The following is a 12,841-nucleotide window of genomic DNA, read 5'->3' as shown; positions in this document are numbered from 1 at the left end:
CAGGAGGTTACGGAGTAGACTGTAAGTTTTAGCTCCCATTAGACTGAGGAGGACGGAACTTTTTTTCTCATCCTCGATATCATTAGCGTCGCAGTACAACTCCACTCGCTCTATGTATGATTCCCAGTCTCCACTTGAACTATCAAACTCCTCTACTTTTCCAACGCAAGCCATTTTGTACATGAAATCCAGATATTATCCGTGTATCTTTTCACTGTGTGCTATGCACTGTTACTCACGGATGCTTTGCTAGGTTTCGTTTTGTCTCCTGCTTTATTTCGTCCTTTTCTCCGTCCCTCCGGAAAAAGAAAAGTTCATGTCTCGCAGTTGTTCAGGGTCCAGATTACTCGTCGCCAATTTGTTGTGTCTTTACTCCAACATAGTATAATTAAATAAAGAGATTCACCTCGTAGATGCAGCATGAACTTTACTGATCTTCACTCAGCCTTGAATACAACATATCAATGCGCAGGCGAATAACATAGAAGGCAACTCAACAAAAAGGGGAGTGGCTCCGCTAAAGCAAATAGATTCACTACATATACTACATATATAGAACGTTTAACTTTCTTGTAGATTAAATGTGCTATAGAAATAAATGAATCTGATTGATTGATTAAAAATAGCAAAATTGCTGTAGTACAATCTGTCCACTGGGTTCCAGCATTACAGGAATTATTAAGAGGTCTTGTGAGAAATTCTGTTCCCCCGTGAAAATCTGTTCCCCCTGTGACGGGAGCGCGCATTGCAGCCAGAGACGCGGATCCGGTGAATCTGACCATTTTCACGGCGCTTCTGATCGATTTCTCGGTAAAAACTACTCATATGATCATGTCAGTGTGTAACTTTCAGTTTAATCGGCAGCTATCAAAATAAAAATACATACATAAATAAACGAGGTCTGGTGTGGAGGTCTTTTTTCGCTGTTTTGTGTTATTTTGAAAGCGAAGAAAATCGATCTTTTTTCAGCTTTTGTCTCGTAAGCCTGACAAATAAAAGTCAGTCAACAAACACAGGTTCCCAACACGTAGTGTGCATTTATAATTTTTCATTTCTGATGAAGGAGGAAGGAGATTAATATACCTGCAAGATCTTTTACATTGTTTTCAAAATATTTGCACTATGTTTGACATTTGTCCTTAACATAGTTTAATATAAGGTAGCTATTGAAAGATAGTTTCAATATATATTTAAAAGCACAAATATACTAAGTAATAGAACATACAGTGAGTCAACAATCGAAACTTATAGTTTAGGATCTACGCATGCGCAGTTTGATCCAAAAATTATGCCCTGCCTCTTCCGTGACAACTCACACACTCAAAAAGACTCTCACTCTCACACATACATAAAACGAGTCTTAGTACTGTGTGTGTGTTCAACTTTAGTCTTGTGTATGTGAGAGATAAACGTCTGTGTGTGTGTGCGAGCTGGTAGTAGTGTATGTGTGCGAGAAAGTTAACGTTTGTGTGTGTGTGATATTTTAGTAATGTGTGTATACGCAATTTGAGTATTTTTTGAATGTGAGTATTTTTTGAGTGTGCGTGGCTATTTTTTTGGAGTATGTGAGAGTTTTTGGTAGTGTCTGAGAGACAAAACGTAAATTTTGTCCTAAACGGCCCCTCATACAGTTCATCACCTTGAACACACCATCCCTACTGTCAAACATGGTGGTGGCAGCATCAAGGTTTGGGCCTGCCTTTTTTCAGCAAGGACAGGGAAGATGGTTAAAATTGATGGTGTGAAAGACCGAGTTAAAAACAGGAGTCAAAGGATATATTAGAAAAATAGGGTTTTTTATTTGAACCCAAAAAATTATAAATGACAAAAAGTTAAACTGAGCTCATAAAAGGTCAAAGAAACAACTGAAATCAGGCAAAAATGTAAACAAACTGGCTGCACAAACATAACTTACCTAACAAAGAAATGATACACAGGGGTTTATTCATTGGCTGATCAAAATAGACACAATAGGGGTAAAACAGAATACAATTACAAATAACAGAAAACAAATAACAGGACAGCTAAGTTTGACTAAAGACCCACAAATGAAAATCAAAAATATTAAACTTTAAATACTAATATTTACTTGAATTCAAAACCTATCTAAACAAAGAAACTACAAATTTCCCCTGCCAGCAGGAACTAGTGGTGCAGTTCAATCAGCATTTAAGTCTGCTGAGCCCTGGCACTCCAAGGCAGATAAGTACCAGCAGGAAAACGGACAAAAGTTAATTTTAAGCAAACAAAATAAACTTTAAGTTGATATAAAAACATATGTTTAGTGATGGGTAGATGAGGCGTCATGCATCGTTTCAACCCAAAGCAAAACTGTTGATTCTGTGTTGATACTGTGTCACTGAATACTGACACCTGCTGGACATTAAAAATTCCTACAGGCAACGTAGTGATTTGATGACCTAGTCCATACAATAAGATTTAAATCTTTGTATTTTATTGAATATTATATAATGTATTACGTCATATATTCAGTTAAATTTAAAATATATTTGATATTCTTAGTCAATAAATAATGTGAACATGTACCATAAAGTGAAAATTTACACCTGCTTCGGATGTTATCATCCCATAGAATGGCGATTATCAGTGGTTATCAGCCCCATTGAATGGCCTCAGTTGGTCCCTGATCTGCCTGATATCAGGCTGTTATTAACCATTCTATCGTTGATAACAGCCGCTTGTCGCTAATCGAACCTTTTTTTTAAACCTTTTTTTAAAAACCTTTATTTATAATTTATCTGCGAATTTGAACAGGATATGAAGAATTTACTAAAAAATACAAAAGCCAAACGTATCCGTCATAAGATTTTAATTAGGTATTTAAAAACAACTCACTAAACCGGAGTTTGTTTGTTTTTTTGTTTTTGTTTATTTTTGTTCGCTTTTTTAAAAACCTATATTTCCAATATGCCTTTTATTTCTTTGGATTTTTTCCAACAATTCACTCAAAATAAATGCCAAAATTTAACATACTTGGTTAATTTTATTGGACCTTTTAATATGTTTGATTGAAATAAAAATAAGGACCGATCCCACAAAAACCCAAGAAGAAGAATAAGCTGACGTCATCCTATGCGACACTTACACTCCGGTGAGTAGAAATCTGCATCTGTCAAAATGTTTTTGTACTCTAAAACCAAAAATAACTCCAAAGTGTTACGTTATAAAATTACTGATGGTAGTTTTAGGACTTAATGGCAGTAGGACTGTGATGCGAATGGTTGAAGACACGTTTGTAACATTTTTTATGCCGGAAAATATACGGTGGAAGCTAGCTAAATTAGCCTCTTGGAGGCTAATTGTACCTGTACACTGTACCTGTGCTTAATACGTTTAATTAGCCATGATAGAGTCACATAATAATGTTTATAGTTATGCTTGTTGTTGCCACCTTGTAATATTGGAGGGTTGCTAAAAACATCAGTGCCCCTAGGCTGTGATGATCTTTAAAGTTCTGAATACACTGATTGCAGCTATAGGTCATTTACTTGAATTAAAAATGAACTTGCGTCTGTACAGGTAAATTTCTTTTCTCCTGTCTGTTATTTATTGCTGTTGCACGCCAGATGAAGAGAAGTAAAGAGCTGAGAACCTGATCTTTGAACAGACAGAGACCATAGCTGAGGAGCATCCAATGATGATACCAGAGAACCAGGAAGAGACTGTGATGGTGCTTGATTTGGTTCCTGTTTCTCATCCTGTTGTCCCATCCTCTCAGTCTTTTCAGAAGAAGAAAAGACCCAGAAGCATCTCTCCAGCTGCCTCTCCTCCCACTCCGTCATCTCTCTGTCCCCCACCCCCGCCCGTAGATCAGCCACATCTGCATTCATGTCACCTGCTGACCATGCCGTCTCCTTATGTCAGGGTAGACTATAAGAAGAGAAAGCGTAAGTTTTGTTTTCTTTACATTCATGCATCCTACATGTCAACCTCTTTAGCACGATTTGTACCTATGGAGATCACAGTTAGAATTTGATTCTCCATCAGAATGTTTGAGGATCAAACCAGGACAGGCAGTCACTGTGGTCATGCTCAATGGTATGAATAACAATTCTTTGAATGACTCAAAACCATAATATAAAAAAACTATATTATCAAAATTTTAATAACTGTCAACTTTGGCTGTGTGAGTACTTTGACGTACATATCCCAGAAGGGCCGTCTGACTCTATTCTTGAGTGGTTATGCTATTCAACATTTTGGTGTAACTGGTTAAACACACTTGAATCAAATGGCTGAGGTGCCACCTCATTCATTCTGCATTCAGATCATATGAAGTCCTGGTAACATCAAAATTAATTGAGTGAGATGTTTTGTCCCAGAGAAACACCTAAAACTTGAAAGACACCTAACCTATCCTTGATGCCTGGTATTTGGACACCTATGTCCTATTTTATGTTTTCTTTTTTTATCTCTCATTTTAAATCACAGTTAAGATCTCGGCTGACAGCTTCCTGAAATGATTTTTGAGCGGGAAGCCATAAGACATGAGTTGGATAAGATGTTAAGGAAGGATCCCTTCAAGTGTCAAGCTTCTACCCCAGATGTGCTTTCAGTTTCAGTTGATGGAAATTGCAAGTATTACCATTTTAAGGAATGCAGCAAGGTATTGTAAAATGTGTAAAATATAACAATTCTTTGTATATGTTAGTGATGTTCACTACCTTTGGACAATAACACCTCATGAAGTGTATTTTATTGCTTTGTTTTCAGATTGGAGGAACAGGCTATATTTCAGGACCTTTTCATTGCCAAGGATGAAAACGTAAGAACATTTGTGGACTGCATACACTAATCAACCAAAAATGTAAGACTGCAGATTGTAAATGTATAATAACAGTAACCTTTTAGCCTGTAATAACAGCTTGCCTGACTGAATTGTATGCATTCTAGATTTTGTGGTGGGCAGCCAGGGAGATCTCTCACAGATCCAGCAGCAAACTGGGTGAGGAGGCTTGGAGCTAGCGGTGTGTAGACATGGAGTGCTGCTTAGTGCTCTTCGAGATAGTATGAGATATTTGCATAAGCTTTGTTCTTTCAACAAAGGCTGGCCAACAATCACTTTTTTCCATGGATGTAACATGTAAGTACTGGCCATATCTTGAAAACTAACAAAAAGCTGTCCTGAGCTCCAACACCTGCTTAAAATGAAGCCATTTCTCTCAATTTTCCATGGCAAAGCCCATGAATGTAAATTAAGGAACACTGACCAGGCATTGAATAACCTTGCTGGTACATACTGCATAAACATCTTTGACACAGTTGATGTTGTTTGTGTATGTTTGTGCAGATACAGATGGACAAAGCTTGTGCCAAGGCTCATCGCAAAATCAGAAAGGAGAAAACATCTTAGCTTTGGCTTTAGAAGATGTTGGTCACTTGAAGACTGATACAGACACAGAAGTTCTGTCTTTGGAAGAGATCCTGTCCGGTGACACAACATTGCCATGGCAACAATCACACAGTGGTAAGTAAACATACACTAATATGTTTTATACTGTCGAGAAAAGTCGAGCTCATCCCACTTCCCCATGCTGGAGATTTTAGTTTAATAATAACAATAAATAAAGTTATCTTTAAAACTGATTACACAGGTGACATCAAGACCCAACAGTAGAGTCAGATGGTAATAAAATTAATCTGGTTGTGTGTGTGTTATTGTGTCCTGCAAACTTTGCTTTAATTCTACTTTTTTCTATATAATCATAAAAAATCATAGTCTGACAGAAGGAAAGTTATGAAACAGGAAAAGCAGGTTTCCTGGAAAAAGAGGAAGTTTCCAGCCTGCAGTGATTAAAAATAGTTCAGACTGCTCATTTTGAGCACTAAAGGTTTAAGGAATAAAAACTAGACGTTTTGAGTAATTGGATAAAACCCAGAGTAAAATACTTAAATTAATAATGATAACTTATGATTAAGCCGATAATTAATATTGGTTTAACCGGTGGTTGATGTTGGTTTGATTATAAGAATATTTACACTTACTCTTATACTTATTGAAATACTTACAGGTGAAAGAAGTAACTGTAACATGGTGTCAAATGATTAGAATAATGAATTATTATTGGTTTCTTTTCAGAAATGTCTGTAATAACTCACATCATGATTATAATAAGAGTAACTAATAAGTAATGGTTATTATAATATTATAAGTGAATGCTAAATCAGAGAAACTAAAAGGTTATAAATGTGATTTTGACATTGAACTGGAAATGGTGTAAAATGTGTAACTGTAACTAAAGGTCACTGATGTTGTGTTGGAGGTAGATGGTAGGTGAAAGGTCAGGTGGAAAGAGGAACTGATGGGAGAGCGGAGGTGTCTTAAGGCCTTATTGCTAAACTTTAAACGTACCTAAGAGAAGGTTAGACACAAGAGGGCTGTTGAGCAACTCGGGGACATTAGAACAGACATCAGGTCATGTCCAAAGATGGTGATGGATATGAGATTATCGGTCCAAGCAGTCAGCCAATGAAACAGGCACAGCAACAAAGCTAGCCAATGCAAATGCACCAAAAGGGTGGATAAACCCTATATAAGGTGAGTGCAAAAGAGGAATCTTTGGTTGGATCCTTCAGGCAGCTTCGAGCCAAGATCGAGATGGACAAAGAACTCTGCAGCTGAAGAAGAGCCGGAGCCACAGAGCCGAAGACTGTTCTGCACATGGGGACCAACCCGTTAGCCCCGCAACATGTGGCTTCAAATTGCACTTTTCTCACCAGCTGGGTTCGAGACCCCAAAGACAAAGACAAAGACCAAGGCAAAGATGAAGATAAAGACAAAGATAAAGAACAAAGGCAAAGAGGAAGAACTGGTGTGTTCCTTCCATGAGACCAGCTCGTCTACATCTCGAAGGACCAGAAAGATCGTGAGACGAGGAGAAAGGAGCTACAGAGCTGCAAGACAAGAAGGAGAGGGCCGCTACGAGCATGAGGAAGTCACCCTGAGGCCCGAGACCTGCCGCTCTGACTCAGTACTCTTCCTGTACTGGGAGCCTCCTGCTGCTGCAACACCTTTTTCATCATCAGGCCAGTTCTGGGGTTCAAAATGCCAAACACCGTCCGTCTCTCTCAAAGTTTTTCTTTTTTAGTTCACAGTGTCAGCATTAGGGAAAGATAGGCTAGATTATTGATTTTAATTATTTGATTATTTCTGCTACTGATTTAAGCTGTACTGACCCTTGCAAAACTGCCTTACTAATAAAATAATTAGCATTAAGAAAATCTAAAAGATGTTGTGGACATTCAGTTAATGAGTCACCTTAAAGTTCTTTGATGGTTGTAAAATAGCTATGAAGTTTGATTCTGGGAGGAGAAAGTGGAAAATGTTTTATAGGTTGCTTTTGGCCAAAACTAAAACAACACCCTTGGGACTCGCCCGAGTCACTAAAACCAACCTGGTTCAATAACAAGTGCAAGTTGTAATAAGAGAAAGAGCGACCGTTAACAGGTGTGCTCTGTGAAACTAGCTGATTCCGGGCTGCTTTATCTGGCTAATTCACAGAGTGAAAAAGGGTGGGACATCTGGATGAAGGTCGTTAGAAACCAGGCTAGTCTTTCTCGCACCCAGCTTAAACAGAGTTTACTTCAGTTCTGGGTAGGGTAAATCTCGGCAGATTTAGGAAACTCAATTCACCCGTTAGACGGAGAGCTGGGAGCAACATCTCCCTCCTCTCAGAAGAGGAAGTAGAGAGAGAGAAGGGGGGGGGGGGGAGGTGTTGTGCAACACGTTGGGCGCCACCTTGTTGTTGCACAACACCTCCCCCCCCCCCCCTTCTCTCTCTCTGTCTGTCTGTATATACCTGTCCTGGGCCTCCATAACACCTCAGCTCTGCCACAGGCTGATTGCCTCCATGCCACGCCGCATTAAAGGCTGCAAAAGGATTCCTGACCAAGTATTGAGTGCATAACTGAACACAATTATTTGAAGGTTGACTTTTTCGGTATTAAAACGCATTTCTTTTATTGGTCGGATGAAATATGCTAATTTTTTGAGACAGGGTTTTCATGAGCTGTAGGCCAAAATCATCAGTATTAAAACAAAAGACCTGAAATATTTCAGTTGGTATGCAATGAATCTGAAATATATGACAGTTCAATTTTTATCATTACATTATGGAAAATTATGAACTTTTTCACAATATGCTAATTTTTTGAGAAGGACCTGTAGACCTAGCGTTATTTATGCATGTCTAGGTTCAACAGTTGACAGGTGAAAAAGGAAGCCGACTAAGGTTTGGTAGAACTTGCTGTCGGTGTCATTTAGTTGAAATGCTTCAGATTTGGACCTAACTTCTTTTTTAAAACAGAGCGTCCCAACTTAGTGATGCTCTGTTTAAGATTAATGTTAATAATCTTAACATTAACTTGGTATTTGGATGCATTTACAAACCAAAAGGGGTAGACCTCTATTTCATCAACTACAATAATTAGATGGATATTGTCCATCTAATGGACAATATCCATTATATTAACTTACATTCTCTTTATGCCTTTTCTCTGCTAGCTTATGAAATGATAAAATGAACCAGAGGCCTGAGGCCTCAGGCAGATCATTCTTTTTCCACTAGAACAGATTTAGAGTCGGGCTACAGAGCTCAATTCTAGAGAAAATGCATCTTTGAACCATTACTTTCATAAAGCATTTGAAGATTAAGCCATCTCTACCACTCAATTTGAGATTAGTGATGGAGTTAGGGTTAACCCTAACCCCAGTCTAACCCTAGATTGTTTTTATAGTTTAACATAGTGTTTCTCTAGGAGAAAAGCACTATGTCAATCAAACATAATTTAGATTACTATACTAATGTAGTTTAAATTACAATAGAGTCAAACTGATTCAATATTAATTTACTAAACTGTAATGTTGAAGGACTTCAATCTGGGTTTCCTTTCATACACAAAATAAGCTGCAAACTTTAACTTAAATAATTAACCTTAGACAGGTAAACATGCTATTCAAAATACTTCTCCATAAAACTTTTATGTGTAAATACTGATCACGCTGAATAAAACACATAATAGCTTCACACAATTCTACAAGTGTGTAGGAAACGAATCTGTTACACAGTTTAACCTTGCGTCATGCCTTAAAGACAACACACAGGGCAAACTTGACCAGCCTACAATGACGACCAGCTTGTCAGGCAAAAAGTCTTTATAAATCCCATCATGACTCTTTTTGTATCAAATGAACAGTTTCACTACATTTTGAAGTAACATTTCTGAGTGTATCGTTGACCTTGATCTTATTTGGCTACAGACAAATACGGTTGTCATCTTATTGAAAACCTTATTACCCCCCACCTCCCACAACGTGCTGATAGTGTTCCTTTCTTCTCTTAATCAGTCTGCCGTACGATGGCTGCGTTCCATTTCAGATTCCCGCCGATCAGCCGTACAATAATTTCTAGAACCAACTATGCGGAGCTGGGATGCTTATAAAAAGTCTGTCTGTCTGTATATACCTGTCCTGATATACATCTGCAGATATATATACTGCTCAAAAAATAAAAGGAACATTTCACTTTAATTTTGTGTGTGGCTCCAAATCCAGGCCTCCATTGGTTAATAAATTTGATTTCCGTTGATTTTTGTGTGATTTTGTTGTCAGCACATTCAACTTTGTACAGAACAAAGTATTCAATGAGAATATTTCATTCATTCAGATCTAGGATGTGTTATTTGAGTGTTCCCTTTATTTTTTGAGCAGTGTATATATGAATGCAAATTTATATTTTGTGTGTTCTTCAAAATTGTGTATGGCATTTGTGACATAGGTTTATTAAAATGTGTTGTTCTAATACAGTCAGTTGATCTGAACATTACAATGTATTTTTATCATGCTCTTCATCAATAACTTCACTTAAAGTTGCTGTGTTTAAAAATAAGTACTGCATTTGAAAGCAATTTTATTATAGCATTTTGCAAATAGTCTTGATTGACAAAATCCATGACACAAAAAAGATATTAAAATAGCTTTTTGAGTTAAAAAAAACACTTCCAATCAAGTTGTGCTTATTTTGTTATGTATTTTTATAGACTTTACTCTGTACATCCACATCAACATTAAAAACACTCAAAAAGAAGTGTACAATACCATGTTTAAAGTTTTTAAGACTTTAGGTCTATTTACTGAACAAAATCTACAAACAATTCTGTTCTAAATTTCAAGACTTAATACAGGAACAATACCTGCCTGATGCAGTGACTCAATCAGCCTCACTTAGTCTTTAACAGAACTTGACAAAAATGTGTCAGTAAACAGCCCAACATAAGCTGACATATATTACAACCATAACATTCATTTCAGTGAATGGCCGAAAACAATATTACACAGAGAACTTCGTAAAATGGTCAAACTGCAGTAAAAAAAAAAGAAAAGAAATTAATACTTTGTAATACAAAAAAGAAAAGGCAACATCATGGAAGGACTTGTTCGCTGTCTGAAGGAAGTGGCACTTGGGGGACAGCAACATGCGAGGATTTACCTGCAGGTTCCCAGGTATCATCCCAGATTTTTCTGCTAGAAAAGAACAACAATAAAATCAGGATGTGGATTTTTTTGTGCTGTAAGGTTCACAAATCTCTCTAAGATGTATACCTGACTTTAAAAGGAGGTGATGTAGCCAAAATATTTTCTATGCCTACATCCACCCAAATGCCAGCTAGTACTTACATCTTGTTTTGTCCTAAATACACAATATTATCTTGACTTATTAAGTGTTAAGTGATAAACTGACTGCAGTCATTTTTACCACTACACAAACAACGAAAATCTCTCGTAGTGCTTCAGTTTCTTAGAAAAGTCTAAAAATCAAAACAGAAAAAAAGTGACAGTTTCAGATTAAATGTGTGGCTTATATGAATTATAAAAGGCACAGAGTTAAATAATAAGTGTTGAAACACTTTTAAAAAGTCCAAACATCAAAATCAGCATACCTTTGCTGATAAACGGCCTAATTACAATATTTGGAGTTCTATCTCTGTATTTCTATGTTTCTGCGCAAATGCTGACTTTTTGTATGAATTTGTTTCACCCAAAGATGTTGTGACTTATGTGGTATAAGTATTACTGATTCATGTTGTAATGCCCGTTTTTGTCCTCATAAAAAAGACAAATACAAAGACAGAAAAGGAGTCTGGTAGGTCAGTAATTAAAGCCACAAAGTTTATAAGTAAACAACTATGCTTATTTTTTGCAGACCACTGCCTCCCTTATCACCCCTCCCCCCATCTACTCATCTCCACATGTGGCAATGTCTCTCAGTGTATCTTGGCATGTTTGACTGGGGTGGGGATGTACTGTCACAGGGTGGATTAGTTAAACTTTTAGACTTACCGCATTAGTTCTTCGCCCAGGGATTGATTTTGTGTACTACATTTCCACCAACCTAAATAACAAGAAAAGGAAAAAAAAACAATTTTAAAAACAAAATAAGAAATGAAGTCAAAGCGTGTACACTTGAAAACTGAAAACTAGTGTGGTGACTGTCATATTTTATAATCCTTCTAAACTTTACTCTTCTTTACATGGATTTACACATTTTCTCAAATTAGTTTAACATTGATTTTAACCACTTTACACTGGCCACATAAATGGAAACTAAGGCCAAAACAAGTTGTCTTTGCTTATAAATGGTCTCTATAGGTTTTCTGTTTCTGTGAGAATTTTGACATTTTAGGGCTGGACTCCTTAAGTCGCGAGTTTAGTTTTCTTCTGGGTTTGATTCTCAGCCCGAGGTCTTTCTGCATGGAGTTTGCATGTTCTCCCTCTGCATGGTGGGTTCTTTCCGGGTTCTCCGGCTTCCTCCCACAGTCCAGAAACATGACTGTCAGGTTAATTGGTTTCTCTAAATTCTCCCTAGGTGTGAGTGTGTGTGTGTGTGTGTGTGTGTGTGTGCATGGCTGTGTGTTCTGTTTCTGTGTTGCCCTGCGACAGACTGGCAACCTGTCCTGGGTGTACCCTAGCAACACTCCCGACCACAATAGGGACAAGGGTGTAAGAAAATGGATGAATGTAAAGAAAACAGAACTTACGCCACCCTGACATAAGGAGACGGCATGGTCAGCAGGTGACATGAATGCAGATGTGGCTGATCTACGGGCGGGGGTGGGGGACAGAGAGATGACGGAGTGGGAGGAGAGGCAGCTGGAGAGATGCTTCTGGGTCTTTTCTTCTTCTGAAAAAGACTGAGAGGATGGGACAACAGGATGAGAAACAGGAACTAAATCAAGCACCATCACAGTCTCTTCCTGGTTCTCTGGTATCATCATTGGATGCTCCTCAGCTATGGTCTCTGTCTGTTCAAAGATCAGGTTCTCAGCTCTTTACTTCTCTTCATCTGGCGTGCAACAGCAATAAATAACAGACAGGAGAAAAGAAATTTACCTGTACAGACGCAAGTTCATTTTTAATTCAAGTAAATGACCTATAGCTGCAATCAGTGTATTCAGAACTTTAAAGATCATCACAGCCTAGGGGCACTGATGTTTTTAGCAACCCTCCAATATTACAAGGTGGCAACAACAAGCATAACTATAAACATTATTATGTGACTCTATCATGGCTAATTAAACGTATTAAGCACAGGTACAGTGTACAGGTACAATTAGCCTCCAAGAGGCTAATTTAGCTAGCTTCCACCGTATATTTTCCGGCATAAAAAATGTTACAAACGTGTCTTCAACCATTCGCATCACAGTCCTACTGCCATTAAGTCCTAAAACTACCATCAGTAATTTTATAACGTAACACTTTGGAGTTATTTTTGGTTTTAGAGTACAAAAACATTTTGACAGATGCAGATTTCTACTCACCGGA

General features: G+C 37.6%; 2 long non-coding RNA genes across 3 annotated transcripts; one reads left to right on the top strand and one right to left on the bottom strand.

The window, feature by feature from the left end:
- Window positions 1–1,383: 1,383 nt before the first annotated feature.
- Window positions 1,384–7,249, top strand: LOC106913051 (uncharacterized). Of its 2 annotated transcripts, XR_015765921.1 has the most exons (6): window positions 1,384–3,112; window positions 3,740–3,908; window positions 4,453–4,627; window positions 4,735–4,828; window positions 4,915–5,104; window positions 5,312–7,249. It is a non-coding gene; the product is annotated as an uncharacterized LOC106913051 (long non-coding RNA). The 2 variants fall into 2 exon arrangements; XR_015765920.1 differs by lacking the exon at window positions 1,384–3,112 and having other exon boundaries at window positions 3,466–3,908.
- Window positions 7,250–10,347: 3,098 nt separating this feature from the next.
- On the bottom strand, window positions 10,348–12,501 carry LOC148154881 (uncharacterized). Its single transcript, XR_015765886.1, has 3 exons — window positions 12,058–12,501; window positions 11,360–11,411; window positions 10,348–10,543 (listed from the first exon to the last, which is right to left on the bottom strand). It is a non-coding gene; the product is annotated as an uncharacterized LOC148154881 (long non-coding RNA).
- Window positions 12,502–12,841: the final 340 nt, after the last annotated feature.

Source organism: Poecilia mexicana, unplaced genomic scaffold (assembly GCF_051168715.1).
Source record: "Poecilia mexicana isolate PSO_F unplaced genomic scaffold, ASM5116871v1 scaffold_17, whole genome shotgun sequence".
Classification (NCBI taxonomy): domain Eukaryota; kingdom Metazoa; phylum Chordata; class Actinopteri; order Cyprinodontiformes; family Poeciliidae; genus Poecilia; species Poecilia mexicana.
Note: the sequence above shows the minus strand (reverse complement) of the source record. Positions and strands in the feature narration are given on the sequence as shown.